Source organism: Chanodichthys erythropterus, chromosome 7 (assembly GCF_024489055.1).
Source record: "Chanodichthys erythropterus isolate Z2021 chromosome 7, ASM2448905v1, whole genome shotgun sequence".
Classification (NCBI taxonomy): Eukaryota; Metazoa; Chordata; class Actinopteri; order Cypriniformes; family Xenocyprididae; genus Chanodichthys; species Chanodichthys erythropterus.
Window position 1 is genome coordinate 18491177 of NC_090227.1, and position 15371 is coordinate 18506547.

The 15371-nt window shown below is 36.4% G+C and overlaps 1 protein-coding gene across 12 annotated transcripts in view; it reads left to right on the top strand.

The window, feature by feature from the left end:
* The window catches only part of def8 (differentially expressed in FDCP 8 homolog), a 219163-nt gene that overhangs the window by 152653 nt on the left and 51139 nt on the right, over positions 1-15371 (top strand). The gene's annotated exons all lie outside the window — the stretch shown is intronic.

Here is a 15371-nt window from a genome sequence, read left to right on the forward strand (position 1 = left end):
AAAAGCACAATAATCTGTAATAGGAAATCAAATTTTTGCAGATATGCAATAGCAAAGGACAAGAAAAAGAAAATAATTCATATTAATGACTGGCCAAATTTGCAATTAATATATTTATGGACAATACCAGCAACACTTGTGGCATTGAGGGATCAAATAAATAAATAAATAAATAAATAAAAAGGAGCTAAAAAAAAAAAAATCAATTCTTTATTTTTCCAATGCGTTTCAGCACACAGGCCTTCGTCAGTGCTAAAATACTACAGACTTGCAATTAAGAAATGCATCTGAATCAGTCATTGGTTTCATTTAAAATTATGAATTTATAATATATAATTATAAGTCTGAAAATAAGACATGCATCAATTAATAAATTAGCTTTACACCCTAATATATTTAATCATTCTTGATTAAAGGGATATTTCACGAAAAATGAAAGCTAGCTGTTAATTTACTTACCGTCAGGCCATCCAAGTTGACTTTTTTTCTTCAGTAGAACAGTAAAGATTTTTAGCTGGAGCTGTGATTAATTTAATGTCAATGGCTACTGTCAAAAAAAAAAAAATAATTAATACAAAACAACAAGAAAAAAAGTCGCATGCATTTGAGATGGCATAAGAGGGAGTTGATGAATGTTTTGGAATGGATAATTCTTAGTCTAAAGTTTGTTAATGAGGATGACATTCAAGTCAATAGACCACATTAGATGGATTTTATTCAAACATGTCCAACATTTGTAATTCATATTATCTATTAACAATTATAGCCGTTTTTATAGAAATTACTTACCATGTAAAGTTATTGCAAAGTGTCCTTAGTCGTCAAACATTGAGGAGCTTTAGATCCTAAAAGGGGGAGGGGAATCAGTGTTTATAAATGGAAAAAAAAAACTTGTTTGCTGCAGTACAAGTAATTAATTATTAGTGTAAATACTAGTGTAAATAGTATTTCATTCTACTAAAAAAAACACCTCGCGCTAGTCAAATGAAGTAACGTTAAGCCTTAAATATGTCTTTACTCACACACTTTCTTCGTCATTTTGGTCGAACAAATCAGAGCTAACGTGAAAAAGACAAATAAAAGAACTGACAAACATTACTTTAAAAACCTAAACTCAATAATTGTAATGCGAGGATCCCCTCAGCCTCGACTCGAGCGTCTCTCCCGCTCCCCACGCACTTCCTGCCCGCATCATTTCAAATAGCATGCGCTGTTTCTTTTAAAAATTATTTAGAGACATATTTACATGGTCCAAACACTACAACAATACATTTCTATAGAATAAAACGAGTAATGCAACATCTTGTATAGAATAGAAATATTCAATTAGCGCTAACCTTTATAACGTTACTGCAGGCCGCGAAAATTCAAAAATTCGGTTAGTTACGATTTCGTTAGTATTCATGTTCACAAACAACGCTAATTAACTCTAAACCGCTAAAACACATGTTCAACCTTTGCATTTTCGAGTATATTAATTAAAACATTTCCAACCTACCTTATTTCATCCGAGTCCAGGGGAAAGAAAATGGCGGCCGAGCAGAAAACTCCAGAAAGTCTCGTGAGTCATGACGTCACAAACAACTCATGTTCATGTTCACAAACAACGCTAATTAACTCTAAACCGCTAAAACACATGTTCAACCTTTGCATTTTCGAGTATATTAATTAAAACATTTCCAACCTACCTTATTTCATCCGAGTCCAGGGGAAAGAAAATGGCGGCCGAGCAGAAAACTCCAGAAAGTCTCGTGAGTCATGACGTCAGAAAAAAAAAACGTCTGTCACGGGGTCCTTAAAGAGAAATTATCCTTTGGCCGAAAGTGAGATATTTGAGCAGTTGAGTGTAGCCTACTATAATATTGAGAGCAATTCGCAGAAAGACGAAGTAATCAGACTCAAATAGTTATAGCAATCCAACTTACACCCATATTCACTAACAGTGTAGAGGGGCTTGGGGACAAAAAGGTTGAGAACCAGGTTATGTTTAGAAAATACACTGTAATTTAATGTTGTTTTTAATCCTTTCCCCAACTAAACTAAGAGAATAAGAGAGTTAGAGAACCTTTAAAGAACTATACAGAGGCTTAACAGGTTCTTTGTATGGCAGTGGTGCTATATAGCACCTTAACCACAGCAAGGAACCGCTGAAGAACCACTGAAGAACCGCTGAAGAACCATACAGGTGCTTTACTGGTTCTTTATAAGGTAGCGGTGCTATATAGCACCTTAACCACCCCAAAGAACCGCTGAAGAACCGCTGAAGAACCATTTTTTTTTAGAGTGTATAGGCAGCCAATGTAATGATCTTAACAGAGGTGTAACTTGATCAAATTTTTTACAGCCCTTTAAAAATTTAGCCGCAGCATTTTGTACTAACTGAAGCCGGAAAATTAGAGATTTTGTGATACCATAATACAAAGAATTGCAATAATCCAGCCGCAATGTAATAAAGGCATGGATAGCATTTTCTAGGAGACGCTCAGAGAGGAATGGTTTAATTTTGGAAAGCAGACGGAGATGGAAAAAGCAAGAACCAATAACTGAGTTAATTTGTTTGTCAAATGACAGATTAGTATCGGATATAACCCCAAGGTTTCTAACATGGGGAGCTGCAGTGGAGCAGAGCGACTGGAGATCAGGATGATGATGTGTTTTGGCATTGGAAGGGCCAAAGACAATAATTTCAGTTTTATCAGAATTTAAGAAGAGGAAGTTCGTAGAGAGCCACGATTTTATCTCATTTAAGCAAGCGTGCAGAGTGTTTAAAGCACAAGAGTTTTTCTTAGACACAGGCAGGTAGATTTGCAGATCATCTGCATAACAATGAAAAGATACATCATACTTCCTAAAAATAGAACCTAGAGAGAATAGCATTGGAGATAAAATCAAGCACTGAGGAACTCCACAGGTTAAATGCCCCGGAGAGGAAGTAAAATTACCAATTTTAACAGAGAAACTGCGATTTGTAAAAAAAGATTTAAACCAATGTAAGACTTCACCTCCTAAACCCACATAATGTTCCAGCCGAGAAATGAGAATATCATGATCTATAGTATCAAAAGCTGAAGATAAATCCAGAATAATTAAAATCACAGAATCACCCAGGTCTGTAGCCATTAAAATATAATTAAGAACTTTTACCAGTGCTGTCTCAGTACTATGTAGCGCTTTGAAGCCTGATTGAAAGATCTCATGAATATGATTGTCATCTATATAAGACTGAAGCTGATTAAGTACAATCTTTTCCAGTAGTTTAGATAGGAAAGGCAATACAGAAATCGGTCAGTAGTTTGATAAAATAGAGGCATCAAGGTTAGGTTTTTTTTAGAATAGGTATAACTGTAGCTGTTTTTAAAGAAAGAAAGAAGAAAGAAGCTCTAGACCTACTGTGTCAAGCAATAACCTTAAATATCGGGGGTGAATAATATCCTGAGGAGAAGGGGATGGTTTTAGCTTAGCTGCAATCTCTTTGACTGAATTCAGAGAAACAGGATCAAATTTTGACCAGCTGTAAGATGGAGCAGCAGTTATCAAGGGTTTACTATTTGAAACCTGAATTTGAGCTCTACCTCAAAATAAGACCTGAAATCATTACAAAGAGAAATGTAAGGGTTATGAAAATTATTAACAGGAGGGTTAAATGCAGAGTTTATTAACAGAAAAAAGTGTTTTTGGAGTGTGATGGTGTTTCTCTATGAGATTCTTAAAAAGTTTATAAGGTGCAATAGAGTCTAATATCTCAGTCCAGGCATTGTTTGAATAAGAAAGTGTTTTTCAGCAAGAACAGTGAAAGAGTGCTCAATCACAAGTGTAGAGCAGGATTCCTTATAGCACCTAGTGAAATCCTCAGTGAAAGAGGGGGTGTAAACCCAGGCTCTATTGAATATTATATATATATATATATATTGAATATTATATATATATATATATATTGAATATTATATATATATATATATATATTGAATATTATATATATATATATATATATATATATATATATATATATATATATATATATATATATATATATATATATATATATATATATATAATATTCAATATTATATATATAAATATATATATATATAATTTATATAGAATATTTAATATTATTGACTCCTTCAACTTGATACAATGGGTTAAACATCCCACACATATTTACATTATATATTATACATATATAATATTATACATATAGGTTTCTGTGACGGATAGGTTTAGGATATGTAAAGGGGTGGAATATACAGTTTGTATAGTATAAAAACCATTAGGCCTATGGAGAGTTCCCGTAAACAAAATATGCCTGTGTGTGTGTGCTTAAAGGATTAGTTCACTTTCAGATGTCAAGTGCTTCTGCCAAAATGCTTACGCTGCATGTCCTATGCCTTCCCTATTCTACTTATGGAACAAATGCAGCACCAGTTCCATTTTTTCCGTAAGTAGAATAGGGAAGGCGTAGGAAGTACAGCGTAAGCTTTTTAAAGAACACAAAAATGCGGTTTTGGCGGAAGCACTTGGAAGGCGATCATTTGTTTATATAAAGCATATACATATACTTTTTTTTCGAAAATGACCAATCATTTCGCTAGATAAGACCCTTATTCCTCATCTGGTATTGTTTAAAGCCCTTTGAAGCTGCACTGAAACCTGGAATGTTTTGATCAAAAACCTTAATTACTTTTCGACTGAAGAAAGAAAGACATGAACATCTTGGATGACATGGGGGTGAGTAAATTATCAGGAAAATTTTATTTGAAAGTGAATTAATCCTTTAATGTATTTGTAAACATTTTAAAGAACACTGAATATGAATGCAATTAATCTGTAGTTAAGGTTGGTTTAAAGCACTTAATGACATATTAAAGGAACAATTCCTTACTACGAGCTAATTAAACAGTAATAACTGTGTTAATTACAGTGACAATAAAGTCCAAGGTCATAGTCCAAGGTCATACTCAGAATACAAATAACAGGGGAAAACGCTCAGTAGCATCAGCCGGGGCAAAACAAGACTTCGCAATGGGTGAGTGTGTGCGTCTGCTGAAATAGTCCGGGTGATGGGAATCAGGTGTGTGGGTAATCAGACCAGGTATGGGGTTATGGGTAATGTAGTCGTAGATGAAGTTAATATTCAGGTGAGGGAGCCCTCTGGTGGCGATTGGAGGGAGCCACAGAGGCAGTGTTCATGACAGGTTGAATAGTATTGTAACTGATAGGGAAAGAGTGCGAGTTATGCTGCGGAACAGTTGAACTTGCAACAGGAGGTTGTGATCAGGCAGCAGTTTTCATCAAACAGTAAGTATAGCCTACTCCTGTAAAAATGATCTTGTTTTAATAAATGACATACGTGACAAATTCAACAAAAGTACCTCTTTTATTTAATCAGAATCAGAAAGAATAAAAAAGAGCTTTATTAACAAGTATGTTTGCACACACAAGGAATTTGTTTTGATGACAGAAGAAGCTTCCAGTACACAGAGACAACAGCAGTATACAGATAGCAAAATAAATGTAAAAAAAAAGAATAAAGATAAATGAATAAATAAACAAAAATAGACACATTTGTAGGTGTGCTATATACAGAATAGAATAGAATAACAGGGAATGGAGTAAGAGGTATAAGGTTATTGTCAAATAAATATAGCTAAGTGGTATTGCAAATATTTATCATTGTCACAGACACGCCAGCCTCCAGCACCCACAGCGCCACTAAAGGTGGCACTGCGCACGCGGCGATTCGCAGCTACGGGTGTCAGCGTGATTTGTCTGCTCGTTGTTTGTTTCCTTCTTAAGATTTTTCATTTTGTTTGATGTGGATATTTTTCTTATATCATCTTGAAGGAATTTACAGAGGAGTAAATGGAGAAAATGGGAATAATCGTTTTATTGACTTTAATTCACTTGAGCATGTGCCTGTTCGAATCACCTCCGTACTCAGCAAGGATTCAGTACTCCCGGGAGTTTCTTTTACAATATAATAAGCCTAACTGCGTGAAGCAAACTGTGGAACATGTGTTTCCCGATCTGGGGCATTTTTCACCCTTTAAAGGTGCCCTCGAATCAAAAATTGAATTTTCCTTAGCATAGTTAAATAACAAGAGTTCAGTACATGGAAAAGACATGCACTGAGTTTCAAACTCCATTGTTTCCTCCTTCTTTTTTTTTTTTTCTTTTTTTTTTGATTCTTTATTTATTGAACATTTTAAGTTTATAACTATTTACAACAGAGCCCAAGATCCGCCTACGGTCATAAGAAAAAGAGATACAGTAAGACTTAATAAATAACAATACATAATATATCAGGGTTTCAACATTTTTGACAAAGTCCCAATAAGGTCCAACCAAAATTGTATTGTCCTTCTACTGGCGCCATGTATTTTAGCTGTGGTGCTCTCCAAAAGAGCGATGTCCAGCAAGTAGGACATCCAAGTGGACATAGTTGGGGTAGATGGTTCCAACCACAGTTTCAGGATAACCTTTTCAGGAAAACCAGAGAGTCATTTTGGATCTGAGTCCTCAGAAGAACTACCAGTAAGTCCCGGATCGAAGACCAGAACTGCTCAATTCGAGAACAGTCCCAGAACATATGTATATATGTACCTAGGCTTGCGCTGCTACACAAGTGACAGAAAGGATCAGACTTTTTTATTTTATATAATAAGCAGGGGGTGGCATATGCCTTATAAATTAATTTATAATGAATAATTTGGTGGGCCGGATTTTTTGAGGTAGCAAAACAATTCCCCCAGACAGAGTCCCAATTAATCATGGTGTTAAGTTCTCTCTCCCAGAAGTCCTCAGTCGGAATGTTTGAGTACTGTCTTACCACAAGTGATTTAGAAATTATACTCACAATACCTTTAGAAGCCCTACTGGAGTCTATCCAATCTATCATAAAATGAGGAGATATTTTAGTTGACCAGGGTACTCCATAAGCTTTTAGTGCAGATCTTAATCTTAAATACAAAAAGAAGGAAAATTCTGGGAGAGAGAATTCATCTTGTAGGATCTGAAAGGACTTAAGTCCATAATCATTGTATAAATCTTTTAGGGTATAAATACCACATTCAACCCAACATTTAGAAATAAACGGTTTATTACCTGTACGGAGGTTACTGTTATGCCAAATGGGGGTAGAATTGCAATAGGAATCTGAAGCTCCCATAATCTTTTCTGCTGCTTTCCAGATTTTAATAGAATGACATATAATTGGGCCAAACCTTTCCAAAACCTTCTTAGGTATTCCAGTAAAAGGTAAATCCTGTAGACGCAAAGGGTAAACAATATTATTTTCTAAGGCCCGCCATGATACAGGAGAGTCAACATCAATCCAAGTCCTAAGTGATCTCACTTGGTACGCTAAATAATAGGACCAGAAATCAGGTAACGATAAGCCACCATGGGGTTTCAGCCGATACATAGATTTAAGACGAATTCTGGGCCGTTTATTATTCCATAAGAATTTTGTTATCACTGTATTAAGCTTTTTAAAGTAACCAATAGGTGGTGCCAGAGGTAACATAGAAAATAAAAAGCTCAACCTCGGAAGAATATTCATTTTAACAGTGGCTATCCTACCATGGAGAGCCAAACAGAGTGGAGACCAGCACAGAAGATTGTTATTAATCTTATCAAGAAGAGACTGATAATTCCATTTAGCTATGTGTGAAAGTGAAGAAAATACTCTGATCCCCAGATAATTAAACTGGTCGGTGATTGGAATCATAGTGGGTAAGGCCTGAATCTCTGATTTAGCAGCTATATTAAGGGGTAGAACTACGGATTTGCTCCAATTAATTTTGTAACCAGACAATTTACCAAATGTATTGAATAATTTTAAGCATTCACTAACAGAATCTGTGATGTTTGATAAATACAAAAGAATATCGTCAGCATAGAGTGAAATCTTATGGGTCGTGTTCATACAGCTTATAGGAACTATTGCAGAACATTGTCTAATCGCTTGGGCCAAAGGCTCGAACGATAAATTAAAAAGCAAGGGTGATAGTGGACATCCTTGACGAGTACCCCTGCCTAAGCAGAAGGGAGGAGAGATATGGGGACCAGTAAGTACTCTTGCTGAACACTCAAAATAGATAGTTTTGACAGCACGTATGAAAAAAGAACCAAACCCAAAATGTTTCAGGACAGACCACAAAAAATTCCACTCAAAGCTTAGAGGGGCGTTCTCCATAGAAATAATATGATTGCCTAGTACGATGTATAATGAATTCAGCTCTGTGCAGATATATAGATTTTAATTCTGATTTAAGAACATTTAATTCTTTGGCTATGATATCACTAAACTTACCTTTTAATACTTATCTAGCAAATCAATTTGTTTTTCTAATTCAATTTTACGACTCTCTCTACGCTTTTTACTAAAAGATGAAAAACTTATACATTTACCCCTAATAAAGCACTTAGTGGTTTCCCACAATACTTGAGGATTAGAGGCTGAATCCCTATTGATCTGCAAAAATTCCTTCAAAGAGCTTCGCAATTCAGCCACAAATGTACAGTCCTGTAACAGGGAAGTGTTAAATCTCCAGCGGTTACGTCTGGAGCCCAACGATACAGGTGTTAGGGTGGTAATTACAGGGGAATGATCAGATAAAAGAAGTGGCAGAATATCAACTTTATTAATAAATGGAATAAGAGAAGGGGACATAAGTAAATAGTCTATTCTTGAATAGCTCTTATGACGAGCTGAAAAGAATGTATAGTCCCTGGCACCGTCATTTTGCAGACGCCAGACATCACATAAGTTAGAGTGTCGCAAAAATGAGTTAAAGCATCCAGTAATCATTGAATCAGCCTTAGAGGCCTGAGATCTATCTAGCTGAGGATCCAACACAGTATTAAAATCGCCCCCTAAAACCACAAGACAGTCTTCCAAACTTAAAACTAACCGTAATAATTCTTGAAAAAATTGGGGATCACCCTCGTTAGGTGCATATATAGACATAAAAGCATATTTAGTATTATTTAGGGAACCAACAACATATGTAATTCTGCCTTCTGTATCTCCATCAGAACGTATAATTGAAAAATTAGTAGAACGCCTACACAGTATCAGCACACCTTTAGTCTTATTGCCTGCCGAAGATGAGGAGATCACTTTGAAATATCTATTTTGAAAGCGATGCACGTCATCTGATTTCAAATGAGACTCTTGAATGAGAGCGATGAAGACCCTTTTACATCTTAGGTAATCTAAACATTTGGTTCGCTTGATAGGGCTATTTAGACCATTAACGTTCCATGACATTATATTTATAGCCATGTTATTGAATAACAGCGATATCCAAACCAACCAGAATAAACAATAGGTGGGAGGACCATAAAATAATCCCCAGGAATAATGGCAGAAATCTAAATATATGCATAAACATACATGTACATACAAGTATTATTATGCATATAGATGTAAACATAAAACAGGTTAAACTTACGTGGGCGGACTTGGGCATAGAACAGAAAAGCACAAACAAGAACAGTAACAAAAACAAAATGGGCAGTAAGCAAAGAGTTAAAACACACTCTTCTACCTGCCCACAAAGTAACAATCCTTGGATACGCGGCCAACTAGCAGTCCGGTTCGTCCGTCAACACCTGACCCGGTAATTTTCCGGATGAAAAAATAGTCAGTCACGCCGTCTCAGTAAGGTCCTCCATGGGAACTGCCGATTCATGCTCACAATCCTCGGATTCTCATGATACAGGCACTGAAACTTCCTTCAGAGGAGAATTTGCGGTGGGATCCAGATTGCGGACGAACTTTTCAACCTCCGCCGGTGTCTCCAAAAGTGAAACCTTCCCTCGGTGAGTCACTTTCACTACCGCGGGATAAAGCAAGAAAGACGTAACTCCCAGTTGGGTTAGCTTCTTTCTGGCCAATGCCATCGATTTCCTCTTGGACGCAGTTTGATTGCTGTAGTCTGGGAAGAAAAGCAACGGAGATCCATTAGAAGAATTTGTCCAACACCTCGGGCTCCATTCAGGATCGCATTCCGATCTTGATACCGCAGCATCTTGAAGATGAATGTACGAGGGGTAGATTTTGCGCGCTCACCGCTGTATATACGATGAGCTCTTTCAATCTCAGGTACCTTGCCAGCGAGAGAGGGAATCCATTTAGGAAGGTGATTTTGTATAAATCGTAGAGGATCGTCTCCTTCTACACCCTCTTTAAGTCCCACTAAACGGACATTAGACTGGCGGCTTTTATCTTCAATTCTCGCCAACTTTTCCTGAAGGGAGTCCACTACTACCTTGATTTCCACGGTGTCTTTTTTCGCATTATGGAGAGCAGCCTGCATGTTGTCAAAGTTATTTCTTATAAGACGAACATCCTCTTCCAGGACTCCAAGTCTATCCGCGATCGGGGCGAACTCTTCCTTAAAAGTTCCCTGACAAAGCTGAGGTGCAACTTTAGCTCATCGGCAACAATGGCGCGAAGTTCCCCCTCAGGAACGTTAGGATCTTTAGCTCTCTTTTTCTCTGGAGAGGCCAACGTTAATTGACGTTTTGCCATCCTCATTCGTTGCACCGTAATTAGAGCAACCAGAAATAACCAAGTTTTGATGGTTTGACTGAGAATAAGTATATAAAGGATACCGAGTCAGGGAGCAATCGAACTACACCGCCATTACTACCGGAGGGTCACGTGATCTCCGCCCAATGTTTCCTCCTTCTTATATAAATCTCATTTGTTTAAAATACATCCAGAGAACAGGCGAATCTCAACATAACACCGACTGTTACGTAACAGTCGGGGACTCCGCCCCCAATATTTGCATATGCTCATGATCCAGGCCAGGCGGAACCGTCCAGCGGAATCATCGGAAGTTCTGCAGGCAGAGTGAAGAAACAAGCCAAGCGAGGATAACAGCGAAAATGGCAGATCATGGAAATAAATGTTATGTTCCAGGCTGTGCAGGGGATGTGAAAACTTTTCATAGTCTTCCTCCAGAAAAAAACTGTCAAAAGGCATGGCTGATGTTTATCTATAACCGGATACCGGAACAATTTAACTCAAAGTTGTTAGTTTGCTCTGCCCATTTCACCGCGGACAGCTTTTCTAACCTGGGACAATATCAAGCAGACTTCGCTCAGCGTTCCAGCAGGGCCTGGCGCTCCCTCTGGCAGCGGCAGGTCGCAGCGCCACTTCCGGTGGCATCGGCAGCTGCCGCGGATTCTTCTGGCAGCTGCCACGGTCTTTCTCGGAGTTTGTCGCTGTTTGAGATGTTCTCAGTGGCGTGCGGTGGTATTTTAAAATTATGATGCAAAGTTCCCACAATTGTATTATTATTATTATTATTATTATTATTATTATACATTTTTATGTATCAGTATGCCAGAGTTTGTGCCAGCAGTCACGATCGTTTGTCGCCGTTTCTGGCTGCAAACTACACTTTTTTTTTTTTCTTCTTTTTTTTTTTTTTTTATAAAAGATATGATGATGCATATTACATACCAGCAAGTAAATGGGACCAGAATATGATCCCAATAAACTAAATTGCATAATAATTTTCCCATAAAAGAACACATAAGGAGTGCTCAGTTGCCAATAGTACTACGCTCACGCACAACACACACAAACATTTTTATTTAATGTAACACTTTAGTTAATAACTAGTTGCTTGTATATTTACATAACCTCAAAACCGCAAGGATCATAATTTAAGATTACATTTCTGATGTTTGTGTGTTGTACGGCTTTTGCCATCAGTCGTTGCCCGCCATCAGTCAAGGCAAGGGAGGCAGAGTCTCCTTAGAAACAAAACAGGCTGAGAAAATAATCGATTTAAAAAACTCAAGTATTAAAAAATGTGATATTAAAAATTTAAGTCACTATAGTTTTAATAAAGTAACTTTGTCCAACAGCGACACCCGCTGGTAAAGTTAAAAAGAACAGTACATATTTGTATTTTTTCGGCCTTTTGTTAATAATCTGGAATAAATGTAAAAATACATAAAAACACTAACACTTAACAAACACTTATTGGTTTTGATAAACAAAATATTACATAGTGTAAAAATAAAAAATATAACTGTATTTGGCCTTTTATATGTAATGTTTATTTAACCAGGAAAAAGTGACAACAGTAAGGGTAACGGACGTGAATTAAAATAATAATAATAATAATAATATATATATATATATATATATATATATATATATATATATATATATATATAGGAACAGTTTTTAATCAGAGATCTGTTTCTGTTACCATCAAGTCAGTTAAACTCCTGGAGTATTGATCTGGTCATTTAGCAGAGGGAGTTGTTAATCAGTTTCAGCTGCTTTGGTGTTAATGAAATTAACAACAGATGCACTTAGATGGGCAACTATGAGATGACCCCCAAAACAGGAATGGTTTTACAGGTGGAGGCCACTGACATTTTTTTCCCTATTCATCTTTTCTGACTGTTTTTCACTAGTTTTTGTCAGGGTCATACAAACTACCGAGTACCATTTTGAGTTGCTGCAATGAAATTTCAGCAAAATGGACAAGCCTGTCACATAATTTTTTCACTTTGATTTCTAGGGTGTCTTTGAATTCAGTGCTCTGTAGGTTGATAATTTTCATTTCCATCAAACGATGTGGCATCCTTTAGTTCCTAACACATTACCCATTCCATATCAGTATAGAGATCCAGCATGATATTTTTCCCCATTGAGATCTGATGTGTTTTCAAAGTGTTCCTTTAATGTTTTTGAGCAGTGTGCGTGTATATATATGTGTGTGTGTGTGTATATATATATATATCTATTATTAGAGTTCGTATATATACAACATATATGTATATATGTATAGATTCTATACATATATACATATATGTTGTATATATACAAACTCTAATAATAATAATAACACCTGTGGGATATTATTAGTTTAAATTACCACCGTACGCCACTGAGAACAGACTGCAGTCAAGCCAGCCGCCATCCAGAAATGAGCGGTCAATCTAGCCGCCCCTACATTTCGCTGTCCGCGCATACACTTGCTATTACGGTAAGACTGGTGAAAAAGGTGATTTCACATTCATTCAGTCAGTCAATCTGTATGAATGAATAAAAATAACTAAAAAAAAAAAAATATATATATATATATATATATATATATATATATATATATATATATATATATATATATATATATATATATATATTTCACAGCTCAATTTTACCTGAAAATGATAGTACACCTCAAAGCCTGACATTTTGTGCTGCTGAATTCCAAAACTAAAGCCCTCCAATACTCGTACGCTGTTTTGTCTATACAAACAGCAAACAGCAGCAACATCGTGAAACTCCTAGAAAGACCGAATTTCTTCAGGCAGCTGCCAGAGTTGGTGGCAGCTGCCACAGATTTTTTTCTGGCAGCTGCCACCAACACTGGAAGCTGCCAGAAGAAATCCGTGGCAGCTACCGATGCCACCGGAAGTGGTGCTGCGACCTGCCGCTGCCAGGATATGCGCTTGCTCTCTCTCCAGCGTTTGACACTGAAGAAAGGGGCAATTCCAACTATATTCCCGCAAGCAGTAAGTAGTGTTTTTATCTACATCTTGGCTGTAGAAACTATTTCTGATTAAATGTAAAGTTTCTTAGTGAGCTAACAACATTAACGACCATGTACCCAGTGTTGCCTAGATCCAATGCAAGATGCTAGTACAGTAACACATAGTACAGTTTACGTAACTACTATTAACGGTGAGGTTAAAATGTATTACTGTCTTTGTTATATAAATCTATAACATAACCGTAGATACATATGCCAATTCTCTTTTGTCGGATATAATTATAATTTGACCTATATTTAACCAACCATTACACGGAAGCTAACTATGTTAGTTTATTTGCTTACAGATAGCTACAGATACTCGATCCTTCTAGCTAACTTTCTACACCGTTCAAGCTGAAACGATAGTCATTTGACAAGACATTTAGTCACTTTTTTCAAATATTTTTTTTATTTTTGAGAACTTGTATGACAATTTTGAACGCTTGTATTTCAGACTCAGAGTACATCACCGCGTACAAAGGATGTAGGCTATAATATATAACACATAATGGCACTGTTATTTACAGAAACCTTCCATACTACTGAAGTAGCAGAAATCCCACACATGGGTTTAAAAAATTATTATCCAGTGTGGTTTTAAAATACCTGTGGTATTTCCCTGCAACATATATTCTCTCTCTCGAGGGCCATACGTGCACAATTTCCACACGTACACCTGTGGAAAAAGATATTTATAGACGATGTAAGTTTTTGTTACTAATAGCTAAATCGTAATCACACTACAGCAGCTGAGTAGTAAACATGACACTGCTTTTTTGGAATGTCTTCTATGCTTTACTTTGGTTGGCTAAATAAATCAAATTTAAAATCATATCGGTAATGTCAATATATTAGAAACAATTTTTCGCGCTACATAGTTCGTTGTTTAGAGTTGTTATTGCAAAGTGAAGAAGCTATCATTGTAAAACCATACAGCGACACATTATTACATACAGAGCAGCGGGGAGTTCGGGGAGGAGTTATAGACCACAATATCAGCAAGCATGGCTTCTTTTCAGATAAACATTTGATAACAGGTCAGGATTGTAGGAAAAGTAAAAATATTATTTTAAACTGATTTAGTTCAGATGAAGTTTTGTCGCATGAGTTAAAGAATTTCTATCTAAGATTTGATGTTCATGATTTAAAGAGGAAATTGATGGGTTGAAAAATGATTGTAAAGTAAATGGGGAGGATGATTGTGTCTTTTTTAATGAGAGTGATGTGATAACATTTTTTAAACAGTGTAAAGTCAGGAAGGCACCTGGGCCTGACAATATAGGGGGTAGGTTATTGAAGGAATGTGCCGAGCAGTTAGTCCAATGTTTTATAACATTTTTGCTCTGTTTCTCCAACAACAAAAAGTGCCTGCACTGTGGAAGCAGTCCATAGTGATTCCAGTACCAAAAAAGCAAAATGTAAAGGTATTGGATGATTTTAGACCTGTGGTGCTTACTTCCCTAGTTATGAAATGTTTTGAAGGTTTAGTTAAGAAAGTAATTATGGAAAGGACACACTCCCTTCAATTTGCTTATAGGTCTAAACGAGGGGTAGAGGATGCAGTTGCGACTCTCTTACACTTAGTACTTCAGCATTTGGATAAGCAGAAAACTTTTGTTAAATTACTTTGTATTGATTTTTCATCCGCCTTTAATACCATTCAGCCACATATTTTAGTTAAGAAGCTCATAAATTAATTTGGGTTGGATTATAGTTTTGTAGGATGGATTTTAGATTTCCTCGTGCAGAGAACTCAGAGAGTTAAAGTAAATGACTGTTTTTCCAAATGGCTGG